Consider the following 11,541-nt stretch of genomic DNA (forward strand, 5'->3'; position numbering starts at 1 on the left):
TTTAAAAATTCCTATTGTCAAAATAGCAAAGATAAGTGATATTCAAATTCAATTCAAATGATAATATTAAATTATTGTTGGGTTTCATAAGTTGAAAACATATTATCTGATGGTTGCAGCTTAATTAATGTGACACAGTTTGGAGAACAATTTGGTAATATTTATTAAGAGTCTTTAGGACAGTTATGATCTTAGAAGACCATAATGGACCAATGTGTTTAGGACATTATGGTCTTTAAGGTAGGCCTCATTTAAGAATGTATCACAAGGACATACTGTGACATGAAGACAAAGCTCTTTACAACAAGGCTATTTATAATAGAAACATTTGGAAACTCCCTAAACATTATTATCACCCATAACAAGAGAATATTGTCAACAAACTCATTTTTTAAATAATTTTTTTTAAAAAGCAAGGCTGAAATGTAAAGCAAGGCTACAAAACTGCATATGTATGATACAATGTTAAGTATGTAAAAAAATAAAAATTAAAAAAATACACGGAGAAAAAATTACAGGAAAGTATATCAGCATGTTACATTTGATCTTTTCTGAGTGTTAAGATTATAGATAAGTTCTTTTTTCTTTTATGTCATCTAGTTTTTTAACTATGAGTATATTTTACTTCTTTTAATTACAATAATTTATTTGTAGATTATTTTAGGTTTTCTTCACAGGCAGAACAATTCCTTTCCAACCCTTATATCTTTGATTTTTTCTTACATTACCATGCTGGCTGGGGTCTCTAATTCAGTGTTGAATGCAAATAGTGATGGCAGGTACCTTGTAGCTTTTCTAATATTAAAAATATTAATTTTTTTTTAAAGATTTATTGATTGATTGATTGATTGATTGCTATGTTGGGTCTTCGTTTCTGTGCTAGGGCTTTCTCTAGTTGCGGCAAGCGGGGGCCACTCTTCATCGCGTTGCGCGGGCCTCTCTCTATCGTAGCCTCTCTTGTTGCGGAGCACAGGCTCCAGACGCTCAGGCTCAGTAGTTGTGGCTCACGGGCCTAGTTGCTCCGCGGCATGTGGGATCTTCCCAGACCAGGGCTCGAACCCGTGTCCCCTGCATTAGCAGGCAGATTCTCAACCACTGCGCCACCAGGGAAGCCCCTCTATTAACTTAATTTTTGTTATTATTTGCATGGAATATATTTTCTCATCCTTTCACTTTTCAAACTTTTCACCTTTCTGTATCTTTATATTTAAATGTCTCATAAACAGCAATGTTTAAAGATTTTTATTTTGAAATAATTATGGATTTACAGGAAGTTGAAAAGATTACCTTCACTCAGTCTCCCCCAGTTCATTTACATCTTAAATAACCATAGTACAATATCAAAACCAGGAAACTGACATTGGTACAATGAGTGTGTATAGATCTGTCATTTTATCACATGAGTAGTTTTGTGTAACTACCACTATAATCAAGATACAGAGGGCTTCCCTGGTGGCGCAGTGGTTGAGAATCTGCCTGCCAATGCAGGGGACACGGGTTCAAGCCCTGGTCTGGGAAGATCCCACATGCCGCGGAGCAACTAGGCCCGTGAGCCACAACTACTGAGTCTGAGCGTCTGGAGCCTGTGCTCCGCAACAAGACAGACCGCGACAGTGAGAGGCCCGCGCACCGCGCTGAAGAGTGGCCCCCGCTTGCCACCAACTAGAGAAAGTCCTCGCACAGAAACGAAGACCCAACACAGCCAAAAAAAAAAAAAAAAAAAAAGATACAGAACTAGTCTCTCGTTACAAAGATCGAAACACCCAAATAAACAAGGTGACTTAGCCAATTAATATTAGGCAGGCTTTGTCAGTGCCCCCCCTCCCGCCACTGTGGTATGATAGCATATAAATGAAGTGGCCATGTTAGCAGACATGTGGTAGGACTACATTCAGAAACATCTGGTTCTAGGGATTCAAATGATATCATTAGGACCCTGTCTCTGTTTCCCTATGAAGTGGCTTCATTGTCAGGCAGGCTTTCTTTATGTGGTGGAAAAGAGGAATATAGGAAACTTTTGGTTCCCATCATTCGTAGTTAGTGATTACAGAGAAAAGACTCAGGCCCTCATTACCTCGGTCTACAGGCCAAATACTAAAAAGATACTGAGTCATGTCCCTACGTTTGGACCAGTCACTACATCTAGGAGATGGATGCTCTGATTGTCCATACTGGGTTGCAGGCCCTCCTTTATGATGGGACCCCCTAATTGTAGCCTTCCCCCTGCCCACCACCAGAATCACAGGGAGAGGAAGAGAGGCAGCTCCTACAATGAACAGAGGTCTTCTTTTAGCAGAAGAGGGGGCAGGCAGAAACAACAGCTCCACTGCAACAGCGATTATAATACATGGCCTGGGTGGAGAATCACTGTTCTACATATTCTCATAGAGAATCATTTATTCTCAGGGCTTAAACTTTCACTTCTACCAGGAGGATTCTCAGACATACATCTTGAACCTAAGTTCTTTACTGAATTTCAGACCTGGCATTTATAATTACTTGTATTATTATCACCTCAATTTAACACATCTAAATCTAAGCTAATTATTTTCCCACCAAACCAGCTTCTCTGGATTTTGATATTGCAGGCAATGGTCTCATCATTATTCAGCCTCCTAACTATAAAACTCTGGAGGCATTCTTAATACCTCCTATCAATTCTTCCTTTGTAATGCCTTTCACAACTCCTTCTTTCCTTTCCCACCACTACTACTGAATTCCAGGCTCTAGTATCTTAATGGCAATATCTTTCTCATTCTAACCTCTACCTTATCCACTCCATACACTGATACCAGATTATAACTTTCTCAAAATATTGCTAGACTTCCACTCCAAAATGAAAAAATCAATTTTCTCTACTAGGATACAGTCCAAAATACTTAGACTTGTATTTCAAGGCTATTATAATCTGGATCCAACTCACTTTTCCACTCTACTTGATTATTATTTGCTTATACAAACCCTCTGATCCAGCCAAACTGATGTACTTATCATTCCCCATACATACTATGTGCATTCGAACCCCCCTCTTGTGTTTTGTTCATACTGATTCCCCTGCCTTGAATGCTTTCCCCGTTTATTCTCCCAATCTAAGCGCCTTCCCTTTTCTTCAAGACCCACCTTAATTTCATTTCTTCCCAAAACCTTGCTTTATAAATTCAGCAATGTGCTGGCTCTCTCCTCTATGGGCAACCTGTCCCACTATTCTTTTAGTAATAAAATGTGAGCCCCCTTCCCCAGCTGTAGTCAAATTAGTCACTGTGTGTACCTCAAACCAGCTCAGCTCTACTCCCAGCTCCCGAGACATTCCTCTCTAAGGCAAGTAGTGCACCAGAAATCTCCAGTTCTAAAATATGTCTTTTTGGCAAAGGCCAGATACCTGGTGTCAACTGGAAAAAAAAGCACAACCTAAAAGTTTAGAGTTATGTTTTATTTGGCAGACAAAACTGAGGAGTTAAGCCCAGGACACAGCATCTCAGATAACTCTGAGAGATTGCTCCAAAGAGGCACGGGGGTGGGGGTGGGGGGCAGCCAGGATATATAGGAGTTTTTGCAACAAAGACCAGGTAGTTGGAACATCTAAACACTACTGTTAATTAAAGAAAACAAGATATCTCAAGTTAAGGAATTTATCATTTTTCTATTTATAGAAGATGCAAGATTCTGGGCTCACTGAGATCATTCCTTTGATATACACCTCAGCTATCTGGGGCCAGTATCCTGTAATTTCTCATCCTGAGTTTCCTCAGGGTGCACCAGAGGGGCAGCTATAATGTGATGGCTTGATGGCTGCAACATCCTTTGTTTACTGATATGGCAGGCAATATATTTCATTCAGACTGGTGTGGATGAGTGTATATAACAATGTGGTCAATGAATGACAGCCTTTCTCTGTTCCCAAGAGTGTTGGCATCATCCATATCACTGACCTTCTGCGTCAAATTTTTCTTCAGCTCTCCAGTTCCTTCTGGAAAATGGGGTCCAGCTCTGTATTTCAGCCCACTTTTCTGTGACTCCCCTTAATTTTTTGAATTCTTATCAGCCTGCTCCCATGTTCTCTCTTTGCTGGGAGATTCACAAACAACAGACTTAATTCACAGATGGTTCTGCCACCCTGTATATTACTTATCATTTCTACTTCTGCTATTGTAAATTTCTCTTTGGCAGGGATTTGCCTTATTTGTCTTTGCATCCCCAGCAGCTAGTATGTAGTAAGTACATCAGTCATGTTTTTGAACCACCCAAACACCTCCACTAAGTTGAACCTCCATGAATACTTGTGCTAATATTAATCACACCAACTTTCTCCCATCCCTTTGGACACAATGTAATAGATAGTTCCCCACAATGGATCAGTTCTCCTGTTTCCAATCCTGTCCGGACTTTCTTCTTCCTCTTCTCTATCAGCCAATACTACCAACTTCCCAGAATCCCTCACAGACAGACATGAGTTTTGCTCTCTTAGATATATCTTTGCTTTAGCAAACTTGCTCTCTTAGCACTTGCTCTCTTAGATATATGTTTGCATGGCTCTGAGAGTCTAAAAACACCAGACCTTCAATAAGGTTTTGTTGATGATGCTCTGAGTTATTGCATAAAACTGAAATGCTCTGTTGTCTTTTAGTCTTGTAATGAAGGATCATCTATCAATCATTCAATATTAGTTTCTTCTTCCTCACTATATCCTTGACTGTGCCAGATTCAGACATTTTCTCCAGATGTGGAGTCCTTCTCAGTCTATTTACCTAAGAACATTTTAGTAATTTTTATTGCAATTATAACTATAGAGTAACAAGAAAGACGTGATTTATAAAAAGGAGGGATTCATTAGCTCCTTTTAATGCACAAAAAATAGTCAAGCAATAAAACAAAGGCCTTTCCTTTTGAAATTTCTGGTTAACAACCTTTATTTCTGTCTTATCTATTTTATGTCTTTTTTTAGGCCTGGTCTAAAAGTCTATTGTTGCATACTTTCTCTTACTAATGTTGTCATATAAGGTGAGAATGATTTCCTATCTGTCATTTGGATCACAAAGTCAACATAGATTATTAAAGTAGCCATTTAATTTTAAAAGTAGTAGATCCTCAATGTATTAGTTAGATATAATATGAAAGAATAAGAAAGTGGCTTTTACTTTAATCAAGTTATTGTTAGAGCCTTGTTATAGAAGTTAGTTTCAATTATTTTGAAAGTTAAAAAATGTTTGTGTACATCTTTGAGGGAATGATGCAGGAACTAAACTATTTTTGCCTGTAAAGAAAAAACCTGACAGGTGACTTGATATGACTCTTTAAGGATGTAAGTGTTACAGTAAAGAGAACAGTGGCCTCATTGTACCCATGATCATGCAGCAAATCAGTAGAGCTGGTGATAGACTCTGCACTGGCAGTTTGAACAAGCCAGAGGTACTGCAGATGCATTTGCTGCCAAACTGGAAGTCAGACACTCTCTCCTCCTGCCAGACGATCAGAACAGAGACATCAGATACGTCCTTCCAACTACCACAGAAATAGAGAGAGGGCAAAACAAGCCAGACAGAAGAGGCTGGAATCTATCTAGTCTGAGGTTGAAACTTCTGTGTCACACTCCCCTGGAGGCACCTTCTTATTCCCCAATTCCCTCAAGGAGGAAAAACCCTAGATCTATGCCTTGGTGTTAAGACACACTCTTCTGACCTAATTCTCTCCCCATTTCTGTCCGAGTTTAAAAGACTTAGCTACACCACCATTTTGAAAAGCCGGTTTTTATTTTAACTCATCCATCTTACTTCAAGTCTGGCACCAAATGCTATGTATTTCCTACATGCACTAAGGAAATGGAATTAAATTGCTGCAGGCAGAAATTTAGAATATGCAGAAAGAACAGTGTCCTGACTGCAAAGTTTATTGGTTGCTAGAACAGGTAATTGAAAGAAATTGTAGAATCTTCGGCCAGAACCAACCTTCGAGAAAAAATACAAGCCAGGTTCTGAGCTGGCCTCCCTAGTGGGAGACTCTGAATGTCCCTTACCACCCTCTGATGCATCAGAATTTCAGGAATTAGATTGAAAACTCAAGAGTTCAAATGCCTCAATCCAAAAACCCAGCTAATGTTATTTTGTAACCTTTTATTTATTCAAAAGATTATTTTATTAACCTATTCTAAGGACCTAGATACATTAAACATGGATTTTATTTTCAGTTTCAAACTGAGATCAGCAACACTGGAATTCCTATTAAGGACTCTTGGAAAGATTGTCCAGATTCTTCCCATTTGCAAAACAAGTCAGTAGGTTTCCATTCATTTGCATGGTGGACTACATTTTTCTCTCCTCTGATGCCTTTTTCTATAATTATGTCTTTTTATTAAAAAAACTTCTATCTTTGCTTATCGACTGGTTCTTCCTTTTTTTTTCCAAACACATCCTTTAAAAGGTAAACAGGGGAGACCTTCAAGATGGCGGAGGAGTAAGATGTGGAGATCACCTTCCTCCCCACAAATACATCAGAAATACATCCACATGTGGAACAACTACAGAACACCTACTGAACGCTGGCAGAAGACCTCAGACTTCCCAAAATGCAAGAAACTCCCCCACGTACCTGGGTAGGGCAAAAGAAAAAAGAAAAAACAGAGACAAAAGAATAGGGACGGGACCTGCACCAGTGGGAGGGAGCTGTGAAGGAGGAAAGGTTTCCACACACTAGGAAGGCCCTTCACAGGCGGAGACTGCGGGTGGCAGAGGGGAAGCTTTGGAGCCACGGAGGAGAGAGCGGCAACAGGGGTGTGGAGGGCAAAGCGGAGAGACTCCTGCACAGTGAATCGGTGCCGACCAGCACTCACCAGCCCCAGAGGCTTGTCTGCTCACCCGCTGGGGGGGTGTGGGGGGTGCGGGGTCTGGGAGCTGAGGCTCGGGCTTCGGTCGGATCGCAGGGAGAGGACTGGGGTTGGCGGTGTGAACACAGCCTGAAGGAGTTAGTGCACCGCAGCTAGCCGGGAGGGAGTCCGGGAAAAGGTCTGGAGCTGCTGAAGAGGCAAGAGACTTTTTCTTGCCTCTTTGTTTCCTGGTGCGCAAGGAGAGGGGATTAAGAGCGCCGCTGAAAGGAGCTCCAGAGACTGGCATGAGCCGCAGCTATCAGCATGGACCCCAGAGACGGGCATGAGACGCTAAGGCGGCTGCTGCCGCCACCAAGAAGCCTGTGTGCAAGCACAGGTCACTATCCACACCACCCTTCCCGGGAGCCTGTGCAACCCACCACTGCCAGGGTCCCGTGATCCGGGGACAACTTCCCCGGGAGAACGCACGGTGCACCTCAGGCTGGTGCAACGTCACGCCCGCCTCTGCCGCCGCAGGCTCGCCCCGCATCCATACCCTTCCCTGCTCCCTGCCTGAGTGAGCCAGAGCCCCCGAATCAGCTGTTACTTTAACCCCATCCTCTCTGAGCGGGAACAGACGCCCTCAGGTGACCTACATGCAGAGGCGGGGCCAATCCAAAGCTGAACCCCAGGAGCTGTGCGAGCAAAGAAAAGAATGAGAAATTTCTCCCAGCAGCCTCAGGAGTAGTGGATTAAATCTCCACAATCAACTTGATGTACCCTGCATCTGTGGGATACCTGAATAGACAACGAATCATCCCAAAATTGAGGCATTGGACTTTGGGAGCAACTGCAGACTTGGGGTTTGCTTTCTGCATCTAATTTGTTTCTGGTTTTATGTTTATCTTAGTTTAGTATTTAGAGTTTATTATCATTGGTAGATTCGTTTATTGATTGGGTTGTTCTCTTCCTCCTTTTTTTATATATATATAGATAAATATATATTTTTTTCTTTTTTTGTGAGTGTGTATGTGTATGCTTCTTTGTGTGATTTTGTTTGTATAGCTTTGCTTTTACCATTTGTCCTAGGGTTCTATCTTTCGATTTTGGGGGGTTTTTTGGGTTTGTTTTTTTTTTAGTATAGTTTTTAGCGCTTGTTATCATTGGTGGATTTGTTTTTTGGTTTGGTTGCTCTCTTCTTTCTTTCTTCCTTTTCTTTTTATTACTTTTTAATTTTTTAATTTTTTTAATTTAAAAAATTTTTTATTTTAATAACTTTATTTTATTTTATTTTTCTTTCTTTTTTCTTTTCTCCCTTTTCTTCTGAGCTGTGTGGCTGACAGGGTCTTGGTGCTCCAGCCGGGTGTCAGGCCTGTGCCTCTGAGGTGGGAGAGCAGATTTCAGGACACTGGTCCACCAGAGACCTCCTGGCTCCATGTAATATCAAACGGTGAAAGCTCTCCCAGAGATGTCCATCTCAATGCTAAGACCCAGCTCCACTCAACGACCAGCAAGCTCTGGTGCTGGACACCCTATGCCAAACAACTAGCAAGACAGGAACACAACCACACTCATTAGCAGAGAGGCTGCCTAAAATCATAATAAGGGCACAGACACCCCCAAAACACACCACCGGACACGGTCCTGCCCACCAGAAAGACAAGATCCAGCCTCATCCACCAGAACACAGGCACTAGTCCCCTCCGCCAGGAAGCCTACACAACCCACTGAACCAACCTTAGTCACAGGGGGGCAGACACCAAAAACAATGGGAACTACAAAACTGCAGCCTGTGAAAAGGAGACCTCAAACACAGTAAGTGAAGCAAAATGAGAAGACAGAGAAACACACAGCAGCTGAAGGAGCAAGGTAAAAACACACCAGATCAAACAAATGAAGAGGAAATAAGCAGTCTATCTGAAAAAGAATTCAGAATAATGATAGTAAAGATGATCCAAAATCTTGGAAATAGAATGGAGAAAATACAAGGAACATTTAACAAGGACCTAGAAGAACTAAAGAGCAAACAAACAATGATGAACAACACAATAAATGAAATTAAAAATTCTGTAGAAGGAATCAATAGCAGAATAACTGAAGCAGAAGAACGGATAAGTGGCCTGGAAGATAAAATAGTGGAAATAACTACTGCAGAGCAGAATAAAGAAAAAAGAATTAAAAGAATTGAGGACAGTCTTAGAGACCTTGGGGACAACATTAAAGGCACCAACATTCGAATTATAGGGGTCCCAGAAGAAGAAGAGAAAAAGAAAGGGACTGAGAAAATATTTGAAGAGATTATAGTTGAAAACTTCCCTAATATGGGAAAGGAAATAGTCAGTCAAGTCCAGGAAGTGCAGAGAGTCCCATACAGGATAAATCCAAGGAGAAACATGCCAAGTCACATATTAATCAAACTATCAAAAATTAAATACAAAGAAAAAATTTTAAAAACAGCAAGGGAAAAACAATAAATAACATACAAGGTAATCCCCATAAGGGTAACAGATGATCTTTCAGCAGAAACTCTGCAAGCCAGAAGGGAGTGGCAGGACATATTTAAAGTGATGAAAGGGAAAAACCTACAACCAAGGTTATTTTATCCAGCAAGGATCTCATTCATTTTCGATGGAGATATTAAAACCTTTACATACAAGCAAAAGCTAAGAGAATTCAGCACCACTAAACCAGCTTTACGACAAATGCTAAAGGAACTTCTCTAGGCAGGAAACACAAGAGAAGGAAAAGACCTGCAATAACAAACCCAAAACAATTAAGAAAATGGTAATAGGAACATACATATTGATAACTACCTTAAATGTAAATGCTCCAACCAAAAGACATAGACTGACTAAATGGATACAAAAACAAGACCCGTATATATGCAGTCTACAAGAGACCCACTTCAGACCTACAGACACATACAGAGTGAAAGTGAGGGGATGGAAAAAAGTATTCCATGCAAATGAAAATCAAAAGAAAGGTGGAGTAGCAATTCTCACATCAGACAAAATAGACTTTAAAATAAAGACTGTTAGAAGAGATAAAGAAGGCCACTACATAATGATCAAGGGATCAATCCAAGAAGAAGATATAACAATTGTAAATATGTATGCATCCAACATAGGAGCACCTCAATACTTAAGGCAAATGCTAACAGACATAAAAGGGGAAATCGACAGTAACACAATCATAGTAGGGGACTTTAACACCCCACTTTCACCAATGGACAGATCATCCAAAATGAAAATAAATAAGGAAACACAACCTTTAAATGATACATTAATCAAGATGGACTTAATTGATATTTATAGGACATTCCATCCAAAAACAACAGAATACACTTTCTTCTCAAGTGCTCATAGAACATTCTCCAGGATAGATCATACCTTGGGTCACAAATCAAGCCTTGGTAAATTTAAGAAAATTGAAATCATATCAAGTATCTTTTCTGACCACAACGCTATGAGACTAGATATCAATTACAGGAAAAAATCTGTAGGGCTTCCCTGGTGGCGCAGTGGTTGAGAATCTGCCTGCTAATGCAGGGGACACGGGTTCGAGCCCTGGTCGGGGAAGATCCCACATGCCGCAGAGCAGCTAGGCCCGTGAGCCACAATTACTGAGCCTGCGCGTCTGGAGCCTGTGCTCCACAACAAGAGAGGCCACGATAGTGAGAGGCCCGTGCACCACGATGAAGAGTGACCCCCACTTGCCACAACTAGAGAAAGCCCTCACACGGAAACGAAGACCCAACACAACCATAAATAAATAAATAAATAAATAAAGATGGATCTAGTGTTGTAATTTTAAAAAAAAATCTGTAAAGAATATGGAGGCTAAACAATACACTACTAAATAACCAAGAGATCACTGAAGAAATCAAGGAAGAAATCAAAAAATACCTAGAAACAAATGACAATGAAAACACGATGACCCAAAACCTATGGGATGCAGCAAAAGAAGTTCTAAGTGGGAAGTTTATAGCACTACAATCCTACCTCAAGAAACAAGAAACATCTCAAATAAATAACCTAACATTACACTTAAAGCAATTAGAGAAAGAAGAACAAAAAAACCCTAAAGTTAGCAGAAGGAAAGAAATCATAAAGATCAGATCAGAAATAAATGAAAAAGAAATGAAGGAAACAATAGCAAAGATCAATAAAAGTAAAAGTTGGTTCTTTGAGAAGATAAACAAAATTCATAAACCATTAGCCAGACTCATCAAGAAAAAAAGGGAGAAGACTCAAATCAATAGAATTAGAAATGAAAAAGGAAAAGTAAGAACTGACACTGCAGAAATACAAAGGATCATGAGAGATTACTGCAAGCAACTCTATGCCAATAAACTGGACAACCCGGAAGAAATGCACAAATTCTTAGAAAAGTACAACCTTCTGAGACTGAACCAGGAAGAAATAGAAAATATAAACATACCAATCACAAGCACTGAAATTGAGACTGTGATTAGAAATCTTCCAACAACCAGAAGCCCAGGACCAGATGGCTTCACAGGTGAATTCTATCATTTAGAGAAGAGCTAACACCTATCCTTCTCAAACTTTTCCAAAATATAGCAGAGGGAGGAACACACCCAAACTTATTCTATGAGGCCACCATCACCCTGATACCAAAACCAGACAAAGATGTCACAAAGAAAGAAAACTACAGGCCAATATCACTGATGAACATAGATGCAAAAATCCTCAATAAAATACTAGCAAACAGAATCCAACAGCACA

The 11,541-nt window shown here is 40.3% G+C and overlaps 1 long non-coding RNA gene across 1 annotated transcript in view; it reads right to left on the reverse strand.

Annotated features, from left to right (window-relative positions):
* LOC309624754 overlaps positions 1–11,541 on the reverse strand; it is a 134,047-nt gene that overhangs the window by 81,870 nt on the left and 40,636 nt on the right. The gene's annotated exons all lie outside the window — the stretch shown is intronic.

Source organism: Balaenoptera borealis (genome assembly GCF_965194805.1).
Source record: "Balaenoptera borealis genome assembly, chromosome: 2".
NCBI lineage: Eukaryota > Metazoa > Chordata > Mammalia > Artiodactyla > Balaenopteridae > Balaenoptera > Balaenoptera borealis.